This window comes from Mixophyes fleayi, chromosome 12 (genome assembly GCF_038048845.1).
Source record: "Mixophyes fleayi isolate aMixFle1 chromosome 12, aMixFle1.hap1, whole genome shotgun sequence".
NCBI classification, from domain to species: domain Eukaryota; kingdom Metazoa; phylum Chordata; class Amphibia; order Anura; family Limnodynastidae; genus Mixophyes; species Mixophyes fleayi.
Window position 1 is genome coordinate 70,991,924 of NC_134413.1, and position 26,937 is coordinate 71,018,860.

Sequence of the window (26,937 nt, forward strand, 5' to 3'; positions counted from 1 at the left end):
AATGTGTACACATCTAACAACAAGATCATCCTAGGGGGGAATTCAATCGGCTTCTGCACTATCACCGTTGATAACAGTAATTTGAACCCGGACGTCTGCTCGCTGCTCCCTGAGCAAAACAAACAGCGTTAAAACTTACCGCACTAGCGGTAATAATGTGCAGTATTACCGTAGTAACAGTAATAGTGCACAGGCCGTGTTACTTTCAAACATCTCCACCTTTTCTAACCCACAGTTTAGTAAATATACCCCAATGAGTGTGGTGGTCCCGCCAGCCCCTGGATCACTCACCCCCTCCTGGGTCCTCCACTGCTGGGGGAGAACCTTGGCTGGCATAGAAATTACAGGTAAAATACAGACTTGATATACTAAAGATTGAGATGTTTTGGAGAAAGTATAGCAGGCAAAATAATAAAGATGCTGTAATATTAATGGTGAAAGAAATAACTTCTTTATAACAACCCTTCACTCTCAAATATACAAAAAAAAAAATCTGCTTTCAGTATGTTGTTTACATCACATTATGTATTGGTTACAAAATATTCAAATATATATTACAAAGCTCAGCTGTCTGTAGTATGTAACAGCGCACACAAATGTCTGATAACGTCCATTTACAATATCAGGTTATATATTCCACTTGCTGGTCCTCATCCTAACAAGTGACAACACAACTATCACTCTTCGCGTTAAATTCATCAGGTGGGATAATAACATGAAGTTCAGGAGTAGAAATAAAATAATTAAACTGTTTTTATTATGTTTCTTGTGTACTCCTTCGTTAATATCGCTTGATGAACGGATACTTTAAAGAAGAAAACACATAACAGTCCGCACCAGAACGTGTCCTTTTACCCTCTGGAGCGCAGCTCTGGGAGAAGTAAGTCACAAGCACTATGTGAACTGTCCGGTAAACAGATGAGCTTTCAGCAGGGTCCTGCAGTTAGAGACCATACATGACAGACAGACATTCTGTGAAGATTTCCAGGGGCAGCATTCAAGAAGGGTCGCAGTCCTGAGAGCAGAGGTAACCTAGGAAAAATAAAGCGTCAACGTGAGCAGAGGGTGGGTACGTACAGATTGTGATAATAGATATAACAGGTGGAAATGGATTGGCCAGCTCTAAATACTTTTGCAATGAAAAGATAATTAAAATGGAAAACAAGATGATTTCAGTAGCAGAACAGTAATTAATGATGGAGAGTAGGGAGGTTATTCCTGCAGCGACTATTTGAATGGACTGTAGGGTACCAAGATATCATTACAGCAAGATGGAGGTTGCAGCAGTCTGGATGGTATGTAACAAAAATTGCTTTGTAGTACAAGAAAAAATGTATTTGTAGCTGTACAAAAGGACTCACCGTCCACACATCCAGTGCCCAGTGGGGGCTTATATATACCCAGTAACCCCCACCTGACCCAGGCCCCTTAAGGAAACATGAAGCTGCCCCAACACTAACAAGTAGCCATTCCAACTTGCTAAACCTATCTTCCAGCACTGTGCACTACAGAGCACTGTGAAGCAGTGACGGCCATTCCTGCAATCACTACCTGGGAACATCTGTAGCGTCTATACCTAGGTCCCGCAGAGTTACCCAGCATTGTGAAGGGGGGGGGGGGCACTTAATCTAAACTGAAGGCCTAACAGGAGAGAAGAGTATAGAGCAGGAGGAGTGTCGGTGAACTTCTAGGATGTCTTAAATGGCCCTTTCGCCTGTTCCCTACAATATACTACAGTGGTTCCTGGTATCCCCAATTAATGCCTGAAGTATACCAAAACTTAAAGTTATGGATAAGTGAGAAGGCTGAAGTATGCCACCTAAAAACAGTGCATTGAAATCTGGATGTATTGTTATTTTTGTGAGATAATTGAGGTGTCTTATGTACAGTTTGTGACAAAAGCAATTATATTAATGGCCTGTAATGATAATATCATCTAACTAAACTCTGACTAGATACAGTTAAAAAAAGAAAACCCCAACATCTATGGCAACAATGATCTCTGTATTATTATCTCATTCACTGCTAAGGATCTACTCCTCTTTCAAATAAAAGGCGCCTTTTTCATTTTGAAGTAAGAGAGGTGTCAGGATTGAGGCAGCGGGGCCTGTGAGGTAAAAGCTGGTGGGCAGCAGTGAGACACGATTGTGGGCAGGAGGCCTGTCAGGGAAAAGATCATGTAATACGTGTCATGGGGAATATCTGAGAAAAGTTAGCAAGTGTTGTCAGGTTATTGTTGTTTGAGGAGGGGCCGTGTGGGGAAGAGACTTCTCCTTCACATGCCCCCTCTGCCCACATGCTTTAGTCACACATGTCCCCTCTCTGCCCAGCACCTTTAGTCACACATGTCCCCTCTCTGCCCAGCACCTTTAGTCACACATGTCCCCTCTCTGCCCAGCACCTTTAGTCACACATGTCCCCTCTCTGCCCAGCACCTTTAGTCACACATGTCCCCTCTCTGCCCAGCACCTTTAGTCACACATGTTCCCTCTCTGCCCAGCACCTTTAGTCACACATGTCCCCTCTCTGCCCAGCACCTTTAGTCACACATGTCCCCTCTGCCCAGCACCTTTAGTCACACATGTCCCCTCCCCATCACATCACTACTTCTTACCTTTCCTCCACTACACAGGAACAGGAAGTTATCCAGCAGCAGCTCCTGCACTGTGTACCATGTGACTACAGCAGTCACATGACCTCGTGATGTCACAGAATTATCTGAAAGGGATTTAGCTTCTAACACCTAGTAATGAACGTAGCATATAGCTGACTAGCAGCAATGTTATCACTAGAGTAAAATACTTTATTACTGCATTGTCCTTAATGTAGAACAGCGGCGGCCATTTTCCCTTAGTCTCCCAGACATAATACAGCTGCTACAGTTATGTACCAGTGACGTTCCAGAGGGGGCGTGGTCACATACTCTTGCAGGAGCCATTTAACAACCTGGAGAGCAGCTTTAACTCATTCATATATAACAACAACATCCAGGACCTGTACAAGGCTGAGGTAATATCTTCTAACAATATATTATTATTATGCTGAGAGCAGAGATATGAAGGATTATTATACAGAGGAGTCTGTATAGGGAGACATTACAGCTCATATAAAATGCTGTTTATAATGGGAGATTATTATTATATAGAGGAGAGGGATGTTGTAATTACTATATATGCAGAGGGATGTGACAGCTCCCAGCACACACACTGTTTATAATGGGTGATTATTATTATTATTATTATTATTATTATTATTATTATTATTATTATTATTATTATTATATAAAGGATAATAATCTATATAGTGATATATAAAGAGTAATAAGACAGTTCCCAGCACACGCACTGTTTATAATGGATGAATATTATAGAAAGGATAATAATCTATATAGTGATATATAACAAGGAATAAAACAGGTCCCATCACACACACTGTGAGCTGTAAAGAAGTAAAAAATTAGTAGGTACAAAGCGTCCCATCCAATCCCGTTTTCAATGTATCATAGTAGAGCGGGTGGGTCCCAATCCTGTTGAGAAAATGGTCTGGTCACTACACTTGCATAATGTGAGTCTGTAAAAGTCTAGGTTGCACGGTCTAATCACGTCGTGCAGGTTCCCTGTTTGTTGGAAAGTCAAGGGTTTCTTAGATTGAGTAAGGAACTGCCCCACCGTTCTAACCCCCGCGTCATTCTAGATAGTGAATAGCTAGGCAGCCTTGCCATTCTAAAAACTAGGGTTCCCAAATAGAGGAAGATGGATAGATAAGTAAGGTTTTAGTTTCAATGTATGTATGATGTGCCACAATTTTCTAGTGGACATAAAATGGTGGTTGTCAAGAACTGTCGCTGATACCTTGTGGTCATGTAGATGTAGGAAAGCAGTCAATTTTAGGCCAGGGAGGAAATTTTGTTCTGGTGAGGTATCCGCATAGGTGTCAGACCCTTGTATCAAATCCCTCCGGTACTGAAGTTGAGCAGCCTGATTATAGATTTCTATATTGGCCAAATGAAATCCAGCATTAGTCCTGGGTTGTTAAAGTTTCAATAGCCCAATTCTTGATTTTTTTTCCCCCCCAAATGAAGTTTTGAAATACTCTACAAGTCTAGGGGAGGATTTCATCTTACGTAAATTTGCTCTACACATTAAGTAAAGTCAAAGTTGAACCCAGCCCTCAACCTCGTTACTAGGTTCCCAACAACTTTCGAGATATGATGTTGATAGAAGAGACCAAGGTTCTTAGAAAGTTCTATACCTAGATATGGGATAGCATTGTGCGCCAATTTAATTGCTATGTTTCTAGCCAAGTAGCGTCAGGTAAAGCAAGGATCAGGTATAATGCCAGGGATTTATCAAACGGACAGCTTGATAAATACAACACCGAAGCCCCTAAATACATTATGTAGGTCTCAAGCATAGGATCAAGTACTAGGTTGAAGAGTAAGGGTGACATGGGGCAGCCCTAACGTGTACCCCTCGTCATGGGTGCCGCCTCTCCAATCAGGCCATTGATTAGTAGAGAGGTGGTTGGGCAAGAATAGAAAAAGCTTATGGGCCTGAGTCATTAAGGCAGCATACAGAGCTCATCGTGCAGTTGTTCTCAACGTTACGTAAATCATCTCTGCGTACTCCTGGAGTCGGCAAGGAGCGGATCTCAGGATACGTGTGGTGATGACTATGGGCGTAGGGTCACTCTGCTGTACTAGACCAGACACTGCAGGATGCGTACAATATATATGTGGAATATGAAATCTCAAAAGAACCGTAGACCGCCGTAACTGTCATTTGCGTTGGCATACGCAGCGGACTTGCTTTCGTTGACGGCCGAGTGTCCTCGTTCTGGGCATGCGCAGAAGGGAAATGCGTATGATACACACAAATAACAGAGATACGTTCCTTAATGACTCAGGCCCTATCAGAGTAGTGAAATCCTCTCTGAATGCCCCACGTTTGTGTACCTCATACATATAGGGCCAGGATACTGCATCAAATGCCTTATTGGCGTCCAGGCTAAGTAGTATATTCTTGGAAGGATATTGTAAGGACGAGGAGGCCACCGCCGCGATGGCTTATACATATTTCAATCACCGAGTGATGGGAAAATGGACTGTAAACGAGTGGCCATGATTTTAGCCAGCAGCTTAATATCCAAATTAAGTAGTGTGATAGGGCCATAGGAGGCCATGGATTGTGCGTCTTTTCCTCAGTTTCAATATTAGCGTAGTGAATGCTTTATTAAAATTAGGAATGGATTTTGATTTTTAAATTAGTGCAACCCCAACGGGTCTGTGCTAGGTTATGTTTTACTCACTGGAGTTGTACGATTTACTACACTGTTCAAACTGCTGAAATACCAACTCTGATTAAAATGAGTTACAGATTTTGCTATATATTTAGTTGTAAGTTTTACGATTATAGAATGTTTCCACTTTCCTGGACTTTTTAAATGTGCAAAATGGACAAGAAGGGCTAGTTTTACAAATCCAACCCCTGTCCTACATGTAAGTGTTTCCTATATGGACTGTCTAGTAGAATGTATCTAGCACTTACTTCTCCTATTATCTTCCGTAGGTTGGCCATTCTGAGTCCTCTGTCTACTACAAGAACCCACTTTAAACTTGTCTTTAAAGGTGAACCCACTGAAGGTTTGGGTGATAGGTGAGCCCACTGAGCTGCAGTAGATGTAAATGCTATATACACTCTACTTTCATGTATATATGAAACAGTTACATATAGGATATTGGTTGTATTTGTAAAATATACTATTATTGTATTGTAGTTAACTCCTAAAAATTCCAAATACATGGAGCTTCATTTATCTTTTTATCCAATTCATTTCACAGGATTACACCGTAGTAATAAAGAGATTTGGTGGGCCACCCTCAAGTGTGTCAGGAGTATTGAGCAGGACCCAGAGTCCCATCACGGTTCCTCCACCTCACTCACTGATATATGAGGGAAACAATGACTAGAAGATCCTGGAACTGATCAACAAGATCATTCCGCTGATGACTGGAGAGGTGACTGCTGGGAATGTGACATAATACAGTAACACCAGGGGATGTGTCTGCGTGATGACTGTATCATTGGGTGTATTAGGTTCCTATAAAGTGTTGGGATGTCACTGTCTATTTATCCATGCAGGAGTGGACGTATTTAAGATTGCAGAAGAGTCTTTTCAAAGACGTAATGATGGAGAATCACTGGATTCTCAAATCACTGGGTAAGAGGAGATTTTCATTTATTGTAGGGGAGAGAACAGTTTTGAAGGCCACCTAGATACACATCATCTGAGAATCACATATAAACAATGTATTCACTCAGTGTATGTTTCCTACAGATGGATCCAGTAACACAAATACCACAGAGAGATGTCCGTGTCCTCTTTATTCACAGGATTGTACAGAGGAAAATCACAGTATTCCACAGGTAGGTGACATTTTAGGGTCTCGCCAAATACCTAAGTGAATTTCCCAATATATGATCTGTAAAAAAAATACTTGTGTGGATCATATACACTGACATTCCTCTGTCTCATCATAAATTATTAAATCAGTTATTATTAAATATATTTGTATTGTTTTGTGGGCTGTTTAGGATGACGTCATGACTGGTATTAAATTAGAATTTATAGAGGGAAGGAAAGAGACGTATGTGAGGGGTGATCAGCAGTGTAAGGAGGAGGAAATCAGCATAGGTGAGTAATAAACACTTATTACAGACAAGAGTCACATATTCTCCTTGTATAAACAATGTAATCAGTCACTGTGTTTCCTACAGATGGATCCAGTAACAGAAATACCCCAGAGAGATATCTCCGTACTCTTTATTCACAGGAGTTTCAGGTAGATGACATTTTAGGGTCTTGCCAAATACCTAAATGCCAAAGTGATTTTATTATATTATCTGTAAAAAAACAGCGTGGATCTTATACTCTCATATTCTTCTGTTTCATCTCACATTATTAAATCAGATATTATTTAATATAATATTCTTAAAGGGGTCGTGTCCTGGACATGCATGGAGTACAAGTATGCTTGCTACGTTCTCCATCCTAAAATTCCTGCATTTATCCTCCATTTTGAGTTTGCTGGTTTATTTGGACTCTGTCTAGTCCTGGAGCTTACTTACCCCTCTTGGCATCCTCTGGGGTACTTCTCCTGATCCGCGGCTGCGGCGCTGCTCTTCGAGACCCCAGCCTGGTGTGCGGAGGCTGCTATCTGAGCGGACCCGCTGCAGCCTGACTCCTTGGTGGACAGCGCTTCTGCCTCTCCGTGCTGCCGGCGCTGACTGTTGGTGCGGACACCCCAGGGACCCCTGCTGTGGTGAGACAGATCACCATACTTACCCATCACTGTCAGGTCGTCGGGTGCCGACACTTGCTCAGGCTCTTCCCTTTACTGTGTGCGACTCGAGTACATGACAATGCTGTAGACTATACCCCTCTGCCCTGGGAGCTGGGGACGGACATTTTCTGTTCCTGTCCTGTAATCTGGGCTGACGTCTTGGTAGTGCCCTATTTTCCACCATAGAGAGCGGCGATTTGTCCTCATGCTGCACAGTTCTGTTGCTCCAAGTCAGCCTTCCATCCTGAGATACAGATTGGATCCCCAACAGCTGGGCCTCAGGCTCTGAGTGCATGCAGGTACCTCACACAGTGGCTGTAATTTGACTTATGCTATCTTGCCTGTTTGTGCTGTGATAACATCCTGGCACTTGACATCTAATATATATTACTCCTGTGGGACAGTCATAAGCTTATTTATTGAACCTCCTTCCCATATCTGGATTATCCAGTTTGCCTTTTATAAGTGGTGTCTATACTATCTTGACTCTGTTCTATGATCCTGCCTTGGGTACTTTCATGGTAAGACTTTCATACAAGTGTTTATCAATGAAATACAATACTATTATTATACCCATTCCTCTATATTGGGATGTATTTTCCTCGTTATATGATCATGCTGCTCTGGCCGGATGGCTTGACCGGTTTGCCTATTCCTCTACACCCACTGGCAGTTCTGGAGAAACTCCATTATGTGTGCCCTCCCAAACTACCACTGTTCCTAATGCACCAACCTCACCTACTTACCCTGAGGTCACATTGCAGCAGCTTCTACAGCTGGCCGACCTTTCCCTTTTCAGACATGATATGCAACAAATCCAATAGTGAGGGGCTGAAGCGGAGACTCTAGAAGATGCTACAGCACCTATGAAGGGTCAAATTGATAATTTGGAAGCTCAGATGTTGGCATGTAAGCAGACGCTTTCTTATAGTGAGGGGAGTCTCTGATGCAATAATACTCGTTTTGTGGGGTTACCTGAATAAGTGGAGGGGCCTGGTACTGAATGTTTCTTGGAGAAATGGTTAATTCAAGCTTTTGGGAAGGATTCCTTTACGGCTCAGTTCGCAGTGGAGCAAGCTCATCGCATCCCTTCTTAGGCGGCTCCACCCGGGGCACCTCCCTGTGCCTTCATAGCCAAAATCTTACATTAGAAAGACTGATACAACTCTGCGACCATTCCCCTCTTATATTGTCTGTAGACTTTGCCATTACCAGGGGGTCAATCTTTCTGGAACCTGAACCCTTTTAGTTACCTTTAATGGGCAAGGGACCTGATCTGGTTGCCTTGTGGGAAGAGTTCTTTGTGGATAATGCAGAAACAGTCCAGCCCCCTCTTGCCTTTGGCAACTGCCTAAGAACTGTACCCCTAAATCTCCGTACTCTCACCGGTACTGAGGGTTGCAGTTACCCCTGGCAATCGCCTAAGAACTATTTCCCTACAATCTCTAGACTCTCACCGGTACTGTGGGTTGTAGTTACCCTTGGCTACTGCCTACGTTCAGTTTCATCATCTTTACCTATCACTGTAAGTTCCGTTCCTTTCCGGACAAGTACCGGTACAGAAATCGTTGTGGATCAGGGGACTTCTCTATCAACTGTTCCTTATTTATTCCAGTGGCAATGAGTGATATATCAGTCTTGACACCATCCACTCGGTGTCTCACTGGACTCGCTCCTGCACTTCCTACTCTACGGCCTCTGTAACTCTATTCCTGGGTTCTCCCCAGCCAGTGGACATCTCACAACCCTCTGTCTGCAGCCAAGTCTGTCCCAACAGTGAACACCGGACTTTCGGAGCAGACTCCGGGTTTTGCTGTACTGGCTGGAGGGGTTCCTAACAGTTAGCACTTCTGCCTCACAGCACTGGGGTCATGAGTTTGATTCCCAACCATGACCTTATCTGTGTGGAGTTTGCATGTTCTCCCCGTGTTTGCGTGGGTTTGCGCCGAGTGCTCTGGTTTCCTCCCACACTCCATAAACATACTGGTAGGTTAATTGGCTGCTATTACATTGCCCTTAGTCTCTCTTGGTCTGTGTGTGTATGTTAGGGAATTTAGATTGTAAGCTCCAATGGGGCAGGGACTGATGTGAGTGAGTTCTCTGTGCAGCGCTGTGGAATTAGTGGCGTAATATAAAGAAATAGATGATGGTGATGACCAGGGGTGCCCATGAGTCCATGGGGACCCATGCCATCTGATATATACTGTATTATTGTCAGTCTTGATATTATTCTGTATGTTTTTGTATACCTGCATAAGTGTTGGAAATTTACTAATCTTTGATGTAATGTGTCACACCCGGTGATTTATATCTATCACGTTTATTCAGAAATAATTATTTTCTTTATGTTCTGTTTTGAAATACCAATAAAAAAACTTGACTAAAAAATGATCATTCTTTTGTGGGCTATTTAGGATGACGTCCTGACTGATATTAAAATAAAAATTATAGAGGGAGAGGAAGAGACGTATGTGAGGGGTGATCAGCAGTGTAAGGAGGAGGAAATCCCTACAGGTATCGGCACAGGTGAGTAATAAAATGTATTACAGTAAAGAGTCATATATTTTGTTTATTGAGTCATTACAAGAATTCCAATTATGACTGCATCTAAGCAATGTGCTTAATAATGCGCTTTTATAATTGTAATGAAGTGTTCGTCAATTGCAAATTGAAATTAAACAGCTGAACAACTCGCTCATAGTTTGAAAATTTTGGGTATTGTAATCTGCAGCTCAATGTCCTTCCTTACATTTATTTTACTTTCAGCAGATGGATGTAAACGCAAGAATATCTTGGGGGAGCAACTGATTTTATCTACAGATTTTGAAATGGAAGATTACAACATCACTCAAGATTCTACAGGAGAGAACCCAATTACCCTAAATATATATCCAATACTTTACAGTGGAGATAAATTATCTGAACTCTCTAATCATGAGGAATGTAATCCTGATAACATAGATATTGTTACACATCGTACAGCTCATACAGATGATACATTATTTCCATGTTCTGAGGGTGGGAAAAACTGTACAGTTAAATTATCTCTTCATAAACATCAGAAAAGTCACATAGCTGAGAACCCTTTTACATGTTCTGAGTGTGGGAAATGTTTTGTATATAAATCAAATCTTGTTGAACATCGGAGATCTCACACAGATGAGACACAATTTCCATGTTCTGAGTGTGAGAAATGTTTTTTACAGAAATCAAAACTTATTAGACATCAGAGAACTTACACAGGTGAGAAACCGTTTTCATGTTCTGAATGTGGGAAATGTTTTACACAGAAATCAAATCTTGTTGAACATCGGAGATCTCACACAGATGAGAAACCATTTCCATGTTCTGAGTGTGAGAAATGTTTTGCCGTAAAATCAAAACTTATTAGACATCAGAGAACTCACAGGTGAGAAACCATTTCCATGTTCTGAGTGTGGGAAATGTTTTTCACAGAAATCAAAACTTGTCAAACATCAGAGAATTCACACAGGTGAGAGACCATTTCCATGTTCTGAATGTAGGTTTTTTTTCCACAGAAATCAAAACACATTGAACATCAGAGAATTCACACAGGGGAAAAACCGTTTCCGTGTTCTGAGTGTGGGAAGGGTTTTGCACAGAAGTCAAACCTTGTCAAACATCACAGAACTCACACAGGTGAGAAACCATTTCCATGTTCTGAGTGTGGAAAATGTTTTCCATGGAACTCAAAACTTATCAAACATCAGAGAACCCATGCAGGTGAGAAAACATTCCCATGTTCTGAGTTTGGGAAATGTTTCGGATACAAATCAAATCCTTTTGAGCATCAGATAACAAACCATATCCATGTTCTGAGTAATGAAAATGGTTTACAAACAAATCAGGTCTTGAATATCACATAGGAGAAAAGCAATTAGACATGAAACAATGAGCTGCAGTACTCTTTATATTGTAAAAACAGTTGATTTTATTAATGTAAATTAAACTAAGCATAATATATTTACATAGTTTATACAGAAAATTTGATCACTCATGTGTGGAACTTTTTTTATCTACCAGATATCGTCCACACTGTACACAGTTAAAACAAGATTACCTTGATATATTGGGTACTGAGTAATATATAATTCTGGCAATGGGTTGGAGATATAATGTGGGATCTGAGACACTGTTAAAGTATGTTTGTTCATACTCTCTAATTGAAGGTGTGAGTTCATATAATACTGTAATCTGTAATACTTTGCCATTGGGGATTGAATATGAAGCTTGAAAAATGTGTCCCACGGCCTAAATGCAATATTGTGATGTCATTTTTGTACAAAAGCTCTCATTTATATGGTATGCCCATGGCTAAGTGGGTCAAGATGTGTGTACAGGGGTGCTTCATCTGATGGGGATCTGAAATATAAAAGTTCAGTAGTATTGACTCTTTTCATTTAATCTTTGCAATAAGACTTGTTCAGAGTGATCCCGTTATAGTAGGTCAGACTAGTGCAGGGATTATTCTACAAGCCTGGTCAGTGATGGGCTCCATTTGTCACAGTGTCTCCCAGCCTCTGACACTGCACAAGTGAAAATTTTAAATGAGTGATGTGCCAGGGTTAATAATGGTACAGTGAGCCCCCGCAGCCACATAACACTACCCAACCTCCTGTATCATGCAGATTCACTTCCTCTATACAGAAAATAACAAAGCAGAAGGTAATCAGCCATATTGTGCCTGCCTAGTGAAGCCACTGACAGTACACATAGCAGAGACATCAACAGCTTCTTACATTTTATAAATTCTAATTTTCCAGCAGTAATTCAGGCGATACCCAAAGGAGAATTAATTAGGGACAAAATTGTTCTGATGATAACATCTATGCTCAAAGATCAAATGAACTGAAATCTAGGCCTGTACGAAAAGCAGAAAGGTCAGTGAACAGCAAATAGCCAATATCTTCCAGAAACATTGGAACATCCTAAAGTCTGATGATGACCTCTAAGAAGTGTTAGAGGATAGGATCTCTATGACATGGTGTAGATCTAAGAATTTGGGGTTTCATTTAGTCCACAGTGTCTCACCATTTGAAAAGAGAATTTCTAATAGACCAATGGGTTTTTTCAAATATGGCGTGTGCCGGGCATGCCAATTTATGATACAAACAAAGGAGTATAAAGATCGGTTCTTGAGAGTTAAATCAAAGGATTCATAAATTGTAGCTCTCCGAATATTATTTACTGCTTAACCTGCCCCTGTAACTTAAACTATGGTGGCATGACAGGCAGGTCACTCAAATATAGAATTTTGGAGCATGTAGGCAACATAAAGAGAGTCAAGAGAAACAAAGATAATTTAAAACAACTAACATATGTTGAAAGGCACTTTATGAAGTGCCATGACTGTGATCCAAGATCACTACAGGCCTTTGTCATGGAACAGATCAAGATGGGTTTGAGAGGAGGAGATCTCCATCAGGAGCTCAAGAGGGAATCAAAGAGAATTCTCCTTATGGATTGTTTAGCTCTTATCTGATACAGGGCAACTCAGTTATGATATAATCACGATAAACATTTGACATTCTTATGATTCATATGAATACACTAATAAAAACTGTGTTTCATTTATCAAAGGTGATTGCTAGATATGGAAAGCAATTGTTATACAAAAAGGTAATTACTTGCAAACTAATAGATTAGAATGTATAATAGATATTTACTAATGGCATCATTTGGCATTACATATAGGTAATTATAAACTCCACATATCATTGTGTTCTCATTTTTTACACAACTTATGCACTTTCATTTTTGGGCTTTTATTACATTTTATTTTTGCTATCCACTCCATTGAACTCATCTGTGTCAGCAGTGTTTCACAGTCCTGATTTACAGCTCGATCTTGCTCCAGCACCTTCCCTTGTACTGTGTTGCTCTCTAGCTCCAACTCTACACAGTCCACATCTGGTATTATACCATCCTCTACTCTGCACTGCCAATCTGTTATACTGGTGAAGGTTGGTACTGCATCCTGTTGCAAACTCCATATACCTGCTAAATTTGGTCCTGGTGCATCCTGCATCCCAGTTGCCATAGAGATCTCAGCTCAACATCTCATTGCGTAGTCCTCTGTGGTGCCCACTTACCTGAATTAAGTTACCGCTACTCGAGATTAAGCCCTGGGGACAACCGAGCACCGGCAAACACATCTGGTTCTATAGGAAAGGAGGTTGCTAAAGATGAAGCTCTCATCAACGACAGGTTCTGGTAACTGGTAGGGTGACTTGTGACAAAGTAAAAATATTTATATTGTGACTCTATTGTATCGCTGGAAATAGTGTTGATGAATGTGTGTTTTATTCCTGTACATGTCCGATACATCATTTTTGTATTAGCTTCTCAAGTCTTGTTTTTGGGATAAATAAGAATGTTTAGAGAGCTATGTTTATATTTGGATCAAAACTCTCAAAATTCATATCATGTATAGTTCTGTTTAAATTCAAGCCAAAACTTCATTTCAGAAGTTAATTTTTTTTTTATTATAGAAAAGTTTTATTTAGATTTATGCCTTATTTTAGTTTTTATAGTATCATAAACAAATCCGTTTAATATTGAGTTCAAGCCTCGTTTTGGAGCTCAACATAGCTGTAAGTATTAGCTCTGCCATATTCCAGCCCACGTCTCGTTTTAGTGCTTGAGGTCTTTATGTTTTAGCCCTGTTTCCATCTAAGTCCAAGCCTCGGTTTGGAGCTGAATGTGTTTGCGTGTATTAGTTTTCTTTTATTTAAGTCCAAGCCTCGTTTTGGTATTTATATGCCGGGCCGGTCACATAATGGGCTACCTTGGGCTGGATCACTTAGCCACTAGCCTTTTTTTCCCTTTAAAATGGTCCTAATAGGCTGTTGAATCGAGGTTTCCCCCCAGGGCTAAAATTTGCCACCCCTCCCCTGATCACCACTCAGTGGAGTCAGAAAACAAAAGATTGAATTACTGGTGGTTCAATTCCAATATTGGATACAGAGAAAGTTTGAGAAATATATCACATGTAATGACCTCAACACGTTTCGTCTACTAGAGACTTTATCAGGAGAACAAATTCACCTATATGTGCATTTATTACTTATACTATAGCTGGTGGCCATATTGCACATGCACAGTTCATATTCATCAGTGCGCATGCGCGGCTTGAGAATTAAGTGCAGATTGTTCGTGATTGCACCAAGTAAACACCTAGGAATGCCTCACATTACCTGTAAAATATATCAGAAACAGAGGCAGAGGATCTAAGAGACCTCATATATGTGGCTTAACAATTTCTTACAAGTGGCAGCCATAACAATTCCGTGCACGGCACCAGTTAGCTTATTGTGATGCACACCTGTCTCGTTCGCAAATTAGATAAGGGCAACATAACCAATATACACAGCCACAACATTAAAACCACCTGCCTAATATTGTGTAGGTCCCCCTCCCCTTGTGCCAGCAAAACTGTTTTGACCATGCGAAGCATGGACTCCACAAGACCTGTGAAGGTGTCCTGTGGTATGTGGCACCAAGACGTTAGCAGATCCTTTAAGTACTGTAAGTTGTAAGGTGGGGCTTCCAAGGCTAGGACTTATTCTTACAGCATATTCCACAGATGCTCGAATGGACTGAGATCTAGGGAATTTGGAGGCCAAGTCAACACCTTGATCTCTTTGTCATGTCCCTCAACCCATTCCTGAACACTTTTTGCAATGTGGCAGGGTGCATTATCCTGTTGAAACAGGTTACTACATTCAGGGAATACCGCTGCCATGGAGGGGTGTACTTGGTCTGCAACAAAGCTTAGGTAGGAGGTATGTGTCAAAGTAACACCCACATGAATGCCAGGACCCAATGTTTCCCAGTAGATTATAATCTAGAGTATCACAATGCCTCCACCGGCTTGCCTTCTTCCCATTGTACATCCTGGTGACTTCTCTTCCCCATATTAAACGATGCACACGCACCTGGCCATCCATGATGTAAAAGAAAATGCGATTCATCAGACAAGGCCACCGTCTTCTATTGCTCCATGGTCCAGTTCTGGCACTCACTTGCCCATTGTAGGCATTTTGGTGGTGGATCGGCATGAGCTCTCTAACCGTTCTGTGGCTACACAGCCCCATAGGCAGCAACCTTCGATCCATTGTGTGTTCTGACACCTTGCTATCATAGCCAGCAATACCTTTTTCAGAAATTTGTGCTATAGTAGCTCTTCTATGGGATCGGACCAGCCAGGCTAGCCTATGCTCCCCATGCGCTTGGGTGCCCATGACCCTGTCGTTGGTTCACCAGTTGTCCTTTCTTGGACTACTTTTGGTAGGTACTAACCACTGCATACCGCAAACACCCCACAAGATCTGTCGTTTTGGAGATGCTCTGACCCAGTCATCTAGCCATCACAATTTGACTCTTGTCAAAGTCGCTCAGATCCTTACGCATACCCATTCTTCCTGCTTCCAACACATCAACTTCAAAAACTAAGTGTTGACTCGCTGTCTAATATATCCCACCACTTAACAGGTGCCATTATAACGAGATAATAACTGTTATTCACTTCACTTGTCAGCGATATTAATATTGTGGACGACTGGACTATATATATGTATTATATATACACACACACACACGGATCAATTGTTTAATTTACATTAACAGTTAAATGATTTCACAATATTTGGAGAATTGCGGAAAACTTGTTTCATTTCCAATTGCTTTTGTCTTGTGTGAAATTTTTGATGTTCAACAAGTTTAAATTTCTGTGTAAAACATTTCCAACATTTTCTCACCTGTGTGACTTCTCTGATGTTTAACAAGATTTGATTTCTCTGCAAAACATTTCCCACACTCAGAACATGTATACGGTTTCTCACCTGTGTGACTTCTCTGATGTTTAACAAGAGATGATTTATGTATAAAACATTTCCCACATTCAGAACATGGAAATGGTTTCTCACCTGTTTGAATTCTCTGATGTTTAACAAGATTTGATTTCTGTTAAAAACATTTCCCACACTCAGAACATGTAAACGGTTTCTCACCTGTGTGAGTTCTCATATGTAAAACAAGATTTGATTTCTCTGCAAAACATTTCCCACACTCAGAACATGTAAATGATTTATCACCTGTGTGAGTTGTCTGATGTCTTAAAAATAAATATTAAAATATTAAAAATATTAAATAAAATAAATATTAATAAAATATTAAAAATAGATATTAAATATTAGATCTGTGTTTAAGTCAAGTTTGTTGTAGGTGTACAAGATGGACATGATAGGAAATGATAAGAGAGCTAGTTGACCTTATGCTAGTTGTTAGTGGATTTGTCCTGTAGAAGGAGAAGAAGGATGATTTTGGAGCAGGATGAGAAGCAGCAGGAAAAGAGAGAGTACACCGAGTAATTCATAGTTCACCAAGGCGTGTTAGAGAGCGGTGTAACCTTTCAGAGAGGCCATTTTGTATGATGACCTTAAAGGTGTTTTGGCACAAATGACAGCTCACAGTCATGTTGTTACTGGGCTTGAGAAATGATTTGCCAGATTGCAATTTTGTTTGCAACTGGTTCTGTTCAGCACCAGTAATGGGCATGGCCAAGGCACACATTGCATGCATTGGAGTGTGCTTCTGAAATCACAGGGCAAAAATACCCAAAATATACATTTTTGCATGTGATGATTCTGAATAGCAAGACATAAAAATAGAGTTTCCCAGAAGAGCCTTTTTCCCAAAATAGATAAATAGAGGATACATGTGCACAAGATATAATAAATATAAATCCTTGTGTATGTAAAGCTGCTGCAGTCTCTTTAGATAAACATAGAAAACTGAGATCTTACATACGACATATACATAAATGTATGTAAGATCTGAGTTCTAATTGGATTCATTGATGGCCCTTACTGATTGGCCAATATACTTTTAGATTTCCAAGCAGAATTTTGGCTCCATCCTTCTGAAAATATTTCACTTGGAGGCGGAGAAACGCGTCACGTTATAGAGTTGTTGGTTGTACACACAAACACTGTGGCCGCTGTTGGGATATCTTCTTATGGCAGACTTATAAGCGCTGCTCTTTCAATGACCGGAAAACTGAAAACTATCATCAGGAGAGAGGTGACATCCAGCAATTAACTCCTAGTTATTGCTTCAGAGCTATTTGAGAATGGAACAATGTTAATGGGAAAAATATAGACAGGACAATCTCTGTCTCTTCTCTCATATCTCCAATTTATTGCAATATATTATTCCTCTGGTGTTAGAGACAATCATACAATAAATGGAAGTAAATGTTCCCTACAGATTGGATTGATCGATATTGAAATGTGAATATCATCATGTAGTTACATATATATATATATATATATATATATATATATATATATATATATATATATTTATATATCTAATATATAAATGCTTAGTGGCGTCTGTGTGTGGAAAAAAAAAAAACAAGTTGCAGCGCCACCTGCTGGGCAGAGTTATACACTGACCTCTTAGTGTGTGTGGGAAAAAAAAATCAAAAAGGGCTGAAATTTGGTAGGGCTCAAACTTATTTTCGTGAGGTAATTTTACCTCATGAACACACATTAAAAAGGCCGCTTGCGTCGGGCACTAACGCTCTTCCCCTGAGGAGGCCTGGGCTAGGTCCAAATGCATGACAAGAACCTTTTTAAGACCTTAAGTAGCTTGATTTGACTAGAATGCATGAGTATCATGCACGGGTTAACTTGTATATATATATATATATATATATATATATATATATAAACATTTATCTATCCATTTTATATATATATATATATATATATATATACACACACATTTATCTATCTAAATATTTATGTTTATATATATATATAAAACCAGTCATTTTTCCTTCCTTGATTCCCACATGCGTGAATATTGCGCCAGTCTGCTCTGTATGAACGATTCCAACAGGGCAACATGTCTGCAGAGTTGCTGTTATTAATGTATTAAGTTAAGTGCTATTTTTTATCACATTATGTATTGTGTATTGGATTCTCTAATTAATCATTTAGAGAAGTATTATCAGTATAACCTATAATTATGACTCACCATAAATTAAGGCATTACCTGGCCTTTCATTCCTCTTCTGTGTCTTCCTGCTTCCAGCTGGATCATCATCATCATTTATTTATTGATCATGTTCAGGAGAACTACCAGTGGTAGTTGTGGTAGTTGTTAGTAGAACAGGTACAGGGTATCCGGCCTCTATAACTCTCTTTGTGTGATATTATTTCCCACCTGCTGCACTGTGTCATTAATTCTCATTAAAGGATCATTTAATTTACATACATATACTTTTTTAACTCTTTTTCTGTCTTTCGTCTTGTGCATTATGAATACTTAGTTAGATCTTTCTTAATTGATTAAATTACACATTCCTTTAGTTGAGCCTACCATACTCCCAGCTATACTACTAGGTATCCACCACTTTACCATCTTATTTTCCTTGACTATTCCCTTGTCCACTCTCCTCTTCTTCCTGGGGTACTCTCTGTATACTCTACCATGTCCTCGTACCTTCACCACATTATCTTAGTGTTTTCTGTCTCTCACACCTTCTACCCCAACATCTCATCCCCCTTCTACCTTCTTTTCTTTTAACTTTTTATTTGTAACAGCAGATAGATATCAATATACAGCACAACCGTACATGTTGTTGACATTAAATAAGAACCAAGGTTACACAATCTAAAAATCGGAGAGGAAACAAAAAATAAAATAAAACAAAACAAAGCAAAAATACAAATGACTATAGAAATATAGATTATATTCTATGTCACATTCCAATTGGTAGTTGGGAATTAACGGCCTACGTGGTGAGTGTACAAGTGAGGACTTTTCCCGCACCAAAGATAGACCATGTAAGGTTGGATATATATAACAAATAGAACAAACTGCTGTTTTATTTTTTAATTTTTTATGATGAGGGGGAGAAGGGAGAGGGACTGGGGTAGAGGTGGAGGGATTTTCCAAATTGGAAATACATCTCCTACCTCCTTTTCTTAAATCTTTATAGTAGAAACTGGAGCTTTACATAAGATCTGAAACCACTTGATTCCCATTTCCCGATATACATAATCATCTTGTCACTTAAGCCCCAGCTGACAGCCTCCATTGCTGTCCCAATCAGGAAGGAGTGTAACCCATATTCTGCCACTGACCCCCCCAGCTTCCCCATGCACTGTCTGACAATAGATATAAACTGAAAGTGATACAGAAAAGCTGATTGTGCCGAGATAGGATTACAGTTACAATCCCCCCATACAAAGGTATGTATCTGGTCACTAGTATTTGGATATATTGTTATCCCCATTTGGCACATATAATTCCCACTCTAGAATCCAAGACTTCTCCTGCACTGCCCCCCTTCACTGGAACGACCTCCCTCGCTCCATCCGTCTCTCACCCAACCTGTGCTCCTTCAAACGGGCACTTAAAACTCACCTGTTTCTTAAGGCCTACCAACCATCCACTTAACCTCTCATCTCTTCGGTTCTCCCCTTTGCCTCACTGGCTCCCTTCTGTGCCTGATTCTGTCCACCCTCCCTTAGGATGTAAGCTCGTATGAGCAGGGCCCTCTTTCCTCCTGTATCCATACCTGTTCTTCCACTCCGTCTCTACTGTATTTGCCTGCCCGGAGTTTACGAAGTATTGGTATTTTATGTTTAATGTTCTGTACTGTTTTGCCCTGTATGGTCTACTGTTTGTACTGTGTACGGCGCTGTGGAAACCATGTGGCGCCTTACAAATAAATGATAATAATAATAATAATAATAATAATAATAATAATAAAGACTCTGTGGATTCATTTGGTTGAAGTATATGGATTTCATAATATGGTTCTGAATGAAGAGTCAATGGACTAAAACTACAGGTTCATAAATATATATCCAGGTGGGCTCCATGTGCCTTTTTTGGATTACAAATTGTCTGCTGGACTATATCCTGGCCAGTTACCCCCTCCCTTAGTGAGGACAGGAAGTCTGGAGCAGCTGGAGCCCCTTTCACAACATAAATGTATAGAAGGGATTGAAACAGGAAGTTGCTATTCATCATCTGGGATTAAGCCCTGCAGTAACCAGTTTGCTACTCTATTGTTCTCTCTAGGACTGTGTCAGACTACTATGCACTAGACCAGCTGGGGGGAAACCCATGTGGGGATGACTTCTCTCCACTCCCATATCCAACCCCTGATTTGGGAGCCAATGGCATTCTGTATGGACTTGGGATAACCTTACAGGACGGGATTTCACCTGTGGGTATTCTGAACTGTTTAAAAAGAGCCTGCAAGGAGACCAAGGGTTGTTTATTGGATATCCTGAGCTTGGTATTGAAGATCTGTCTCCTACCAGCTCCAACGTGTGTCCTGATTACAATTTTACATCTAGGCACATCTCTGGCTGAACATCGTGCAACAGTATAACTCTGCCCCAATGGGAGCTTGTGAGTCTGCACATCTGGGGGTAAATGTATCAAGCTGAGAGTTTTCTGGCGGGTTTGAAAAGTGGAGATGTTGCCTATTGCAACCAATCAGATTCTAGCTTTCATTTTGTAGAATGCACTAAATAAATGATAGCTAGAATCTGATTGGTTTTTCAAACCCGCCGGAAAACTCTCAGCTTGATACATTTACTCCCTGGTGTGCCTACAGGAGTAGGGTGACAGGGGTCCAGGCTGCTAACATCTCGGTAGTGAACATGAGGCCGGGAGGCCAGGACCAGCAAGCCTAGAAGTGTAGAAATCGGAGGAATCTGGAAGACCTGAGTACTGAGCTATTGTGACAAAAGCATCAGGACCAGAGACTTTTTTACAACTTAGCCCGGCCAAAGAAATACTGTTTAAACATATGTAACGGTTCCTCATATCTTTATCTGGGGATGTGTTGGGGAGGTTTTTAGATGTTGGCGATTTAATATAGTTATTGTGTTACAGTTGTGTTTGCACCTTCTGTAATAAAGGTACTATTATAGCTACCACTCCTCTTTGTCTGCGTGATCCAAAGAACACCAAGGTACCAGGGCTACTCTGTGGGCCTTGACTCTAATGCCCTGGTGTCCTGACACTGATCATCAAAATCTGAGGAGCATGACTGTCCCAATACTATCCCCATTCATTATAGGTTTTCATAAGACGCTGGTCTCGTCACATGAAAAGAAAAATGTCCAGATAGTGGATAACTGACTTGATTCCCATTTCCCCCCTTAGCACCCACTCTTTTAAGGAGGTGAAAGCTTCAGGAAGATGCCTCTCACAGAATGGCCGCATCAAGCGAGGTGTATGATGCAGAACATGTCTCCTTACTGATCCCATTAGTCACCGAATCTTTCTTTGGAATTGACAAATGATGAATCAGGCTGAATATTTTGGGCTTTGTTTTAGGGACCATTTACAGTGCATAATGCATGGCTGACATCAAATATCCGTACAGTTTCAACTCTTTGGACTCCCTATAAGGAACTCTAAAAACATTCTTAAACCCATTCTCCAATAATAATGCTGCCTCCCTGTCTGGATGTCTCCTAAGTCAGGGATGCTTTGTATCTATATTTAATTTGTTATGTCTTTTTCAAGCAGGTTTCCCATGCCTGAACTGTCTTCCGATCTTGAAAACACTTAGCAAGCGGCTGCCCTCCACCACAGCTAAACATTCATGTCTGAGTCTGCATGGGGCCACATACATTGGCCATCAATAAACTGCCAGCATGTTCCCTTTCTTGCTCCTACCAACACCACAGCAGGCCCAGGAGAAGACCACTGCCAACCCATTGCAGGAAATCCCAACCTCATTTATAGCCACATGGGACATCCAGACAGCAAGAACTTGTAAAACATGCCCATATTCAGGGCATAAAATAACGTTTCTCCCCTTCATTACTTCTCTGACATACAATACCTTTCTGAATTACTTTGAAACCCTTTCCCACATCAGCACATGAATTTGGCTGTTCCCTAAGTGATTTCTCTGATATTTAACAATTTGGAATATGTGTAAAACATTTAGCACATTCAGAGCAAGAATATCTCTCCTGTATGACATGGTCTTTCTCCTGTATGGTGCGCAACAAGAAGTGAATTATGTGCTAAATATTTCCAACATTCTGTAATATGGTTTCTTCACGGTATGACTTCTCTGATACTTAAGAAGTAATATTTTAGGAAAACATTTCCCACATTCTGAGCAGGACCAAGATTTACCTGGAGGAGGTGGGAGGGCAGCCATAACCCCTGAGCTGCCTTAACCTTAGACCTCACCTACCTTTCCTTGAACAGTCACAATTTGTGTTGGTCAAATAGGCTGAACCTACTAGGAAAGGTGTTTGGGCTGATCGGGGGGAACTCTTGGCAAACTGTGCATGGTTTGAGTGGATTGGCAATTGGATTAAATTGTCCTGATTTTGCAATTGGTAATAATGACAGGTATTGCACAGGTACTGGTCCCAGTATACATCTATTTTCCCTAAGAGAAGCTGACTTGTACAGTCAAACAAATAGCTACAATAAAAAGTGTTGCATCCCTCTCTCTCTGTGTAGTGAATAAAGCTCTTTTGAAATATGCCCATAGCAAGGGAATTTCTTATCCACATAAATATCTAGTTATTGCTACAGTAAGAAGAAAAACACAGACACAATTCTTTCATTAGAAAATGTATTGCATGGAAATGGTAAAATAACCACATGCACAGTGTACACATAACAACATATACAACAAAATCATAACTAGTACAATAAAGACATAATGGGGCTTATTCAGAGTTGGACGCATTTGCGCACCAAACGTACGTTGGAAATAATGTACACAAAAAAGTGGAATTACTCATTGATGTTGAGTCTCAAGACGCCTGCAGCTCAAAAACAGTTTCTTTGTGACCAATGTAGGTCTGCCCACCCCCCCCCCCCCCCCCCCCGATACAGTGGGGTGCAGATATAAAATGTAATTAAAAATGGAAATGTCAATTACACAATACTCAATCAGCAAATTAGAAACAGCTAAATAGGGCTGATAGTCATCATCATATACCTGCACCAAAAATCTAATACCTGTATGAGGTTCGAGCCCTAAAAGGCGTATTTGCAGATGTTATGTTACAATTACATGAACTCACCCATACTGTGCTCAGCCCATGCATGCTAGTCCCTGCACATCCTTATTCTGCTTTTCCAGACAAAGGCGGACGGATGTCAGCGATATAAATAACTCTATATATGGACATATACTTTCTGGATTTTGGAATCATTGCAGTATGAAAATACACATCTTATGCAAACAATGACGTACGTCTAACTCTAAATGACCCCCAATATATACATTTCCTTTATACAACGATGGTAAAGATATTTTGCATTCCCCACTAGAGCAGATCAAGCTCCACCTAGTTTGATGTCTATGTACTGAAATACCAGCTGTGCGATGTTTTGCTTGTTTGTTCCACCTTCAGATTGCTTTATTTTATCTTGTACACACCATCCTGAAAATGATACTACAAGCATTTATTTTCTTAGTAGCCTCCTTCCGTGATTTTAGCCATGTATTTATAACATCAGGGAGAGTGGATTATTTTCTTGCCCCAGGATACAACATAAAGCTGCTCACTGGGTACAATTATACAGAAAGCAGAGCAACACAAACACACAGCTCTGCCCCGTGGTATCACCACACGGGTTAAACGTACAGAGGGAAACCAGGACGTAAAAGTTGTGTATTTACTAAAACTTGGAGTAAAGCCTATACAAGCCATTAAATACATGTGATGGTTGGAAACCCCTTTAATTATGCTTCTGAAAGGATTTTATTTTATACAGGGCTTTGTCACTAAAAACAATACATTGGGTATAGTGAAACCACCTAAAAAGCCTTGACATAATTGAGATTAAAGTTGCATTATCAAATAATTGTTACATATTACCTTTTTGCCCCTTTCCAGCTCCAGGGTCTGCTCTATGCAGCCGCTTTTCCCGGGACACCTTCGTTTCTGGCTCCTCCGTGTACATATGGCTGTGGCAGTGGCTTGTGAGCAGGAGGTCCAATCAGAAGCCACAATCTCCATGACTGCAACTCCTGATTGATCATCCTGCTTACTCATACTTCTACCTCGGGGAGATCAAAAGGGGGCGGGGTGAGTCGATTGCATAATTTGGCCCTGCGCCAAAATGTCAATTTAGTCAGAGCTGTGAGATGAACCACGGAACCACGGGAAACACTTGTGCATGGAGCAGGCCCCGGGGCTCCAGAGAGAGGAGGAGCAGGTGAGTAACATGATAACATGCAACAATTAGGTGGTAATGCAGATTTAGGTGCTCCTCTGCTGCAGCATATCACTATCATGACAGTGTATTGTCTTGGCATCACAATATTCAACAGAAAGGGACTTTTAAAGAATATATATACATGATAGGGCACCAGCATACACGTGTACAGCAGCTGTAGCAGTTAATAGATTGGAGAGAACATGAGGACTGGAATATCCAAATCAGTTTAAGACAAAGAATAAGACTCTAGAAACACTGTATCTACTTAATCAGGGAATTTATTTTACATCTAGATAACATTTAACATGTTTCATTCCTACAGATTAAATTTTGTTGTCTCTGAGATACAAAATGAATAATGAACATCATGGGAATTACTAAACAATTGTTTATTTTAATAAAAGTATAATTAATTATGTGGTAGTACAATGTAAGGAATGTGAAGAAAGTATAATATCATATAAAACACAAGGCATCGGAAAGTATAGAAAATATATATTATATTTGAACTTGGAAGTGTTATATATATAACTCTTGGGAAAATGCGAACTGTCAGATACTTTACAACAGAGTAGGATTATATTAAATTTGAACACACTGGCAGAGTGATTGCATAATTCTGATCTTAATAAGATGTAGTTAGTAGATTTTACCATACCCTGTGGCTGGTTTCCCATCTGTGTAAAGATTAACCCTTCCAATGCTGTGGTGCCAATTGGGTTAACCCCCCAGTGCTATGTGCTGAAGGTGCAATGTATTTTAAAGTGTATTTTAATAAATATATAAATATAGATATTGGCGCTGAAAGGGTTAGCCCAGGAGTAGAAATGTATAAAGTGATATGTGTGTTTTTAAAATGTTATTTCAAATGTGTATAAAACAAAAGAAATTGCTTCTCACCCCACTGCTGGTCCAGTGAGGATCGGAGCTCAGCCAGAGCTTTAATTCCTCCACTCCGGTTCCCATTTGTAAGTACAGGATGACTGGAGTGTCGGAGGGGTCTCCAATCCCTGATGGTACAGTGGGGGCTGCAGGAGCAGCCCCTGGATAAAGTAGGAGCCAGGAGCTTTCTGTGTGTAAACTCCGCTGGCAGCTGTAGTTCAGTGGCTTCTGGAGGAGACTTGCAGAGGCGCCTCCTAGATTCACACATGAATCCAGGAGTCCCAGTCTTCAGAGCACCATACTGGAGCTCAAAGAGCCTGGGGACAGCTGGTGGCAACACTATTCTCCTACAACTCATGTGCAGTTGGCATTCACAGTCGGTGAATATCTGCTGACAGGTCACACCAGTAGAAGTGGTCAGTAACAGCCAGATACAGACAGTAAGAAGGAAACCCAACTAAACTGTTTAAGATCTCCCTCTCCAAACACTGGGTAGCAGAGTAAGCCCATCCAGTCACAGTTTATAACTGGTGGCAAGCAATTTGATAATGCTAGGGGTTTTTTTTTGGAGAGCCGAGTTACTCAAGTGAAGAGCTCCTTCCACACAAGGGAATGCAAAAGATGGTTAACTACACCGCAATGTCCAAGGTAGATCTCGAAATCCTGTGCAAAGCAAGAAAAATTGTACAGTAAAAAGTCATCATCTGCTGCACCATGATTTGGGTCCTGTCACTTTACCGAATTTCAGGACGGTGTTGGAGACAGTGATTTACACTTGCAGGTGTTTGGAATGATTTCTAAACTCCATGCTTTGTCCAAAAAGGAGTGGGTCAATTATTTGGTCCTTACAATGCAAGGGCGTGCATTAGAGGCCTATTGTGTATTGACCCCAGATGACTGTGCAGACTCTGAAGTGGTAAAGAAAGTTCTGTTTAAGTGCTACATTATTACCCCAGGAACCTACTGGCAGAAATGTGAGGATCTGGCAGAAGCCTTCTCATCAACCATGAGGAATTTGCTAACCAGCTGTGGCAGTTCGTGATGAGATGTGTGAATGGATCTGGTGTCAAGACTTGGGTGGATTTAAATGGTTTAATTTGCAGGGAGCAGTTGTCTCGCCGGTGCACACAGAGGGTAAAAAAATTGGTACTGGACCACAACACAATAATATTTGAAGTAGCGCCCCAGTTGGCAAATCAAAATGTAGTGGTTTGGCCACCCTGGCAGAAGCGCCAGTCTAGCAGCCAACACCAAAGAATTTTATGAATTGAAGAACATCTCTCTGCTGTTATAATATCAGCAGGAAATAGCTGATAAAGTGTGCCTTCCATATTGTTAAGTTGTCAAAGTAATATTACTTGGCAGATCAGAAAATCTATATAGGGAAAACCCTTCTAAGTGTGATATAAGAGAAAGAGGGCATCAAACTGGAAGAATAAAATATGTAC

General features: G+C 40.6%; 2 pseudogenes; one reads left to right on the forward strand and one right to left on the reverse strand.

The window, feature by feature from the left end:
* LOC142108358 (uncharacterized) overlaps positions 1-24,405 on the reverse strand; it is a 94,707-nt pseudogene extending 70,302 nt beyond the window's left edge.
* LOC142108939 (uncharacterized) lies at positions 10,384-11,303 on the forward strand (annotated as a pseudogene).
* Positions 24,406-26,937: the final 2,532 nt, after the last annotated feature.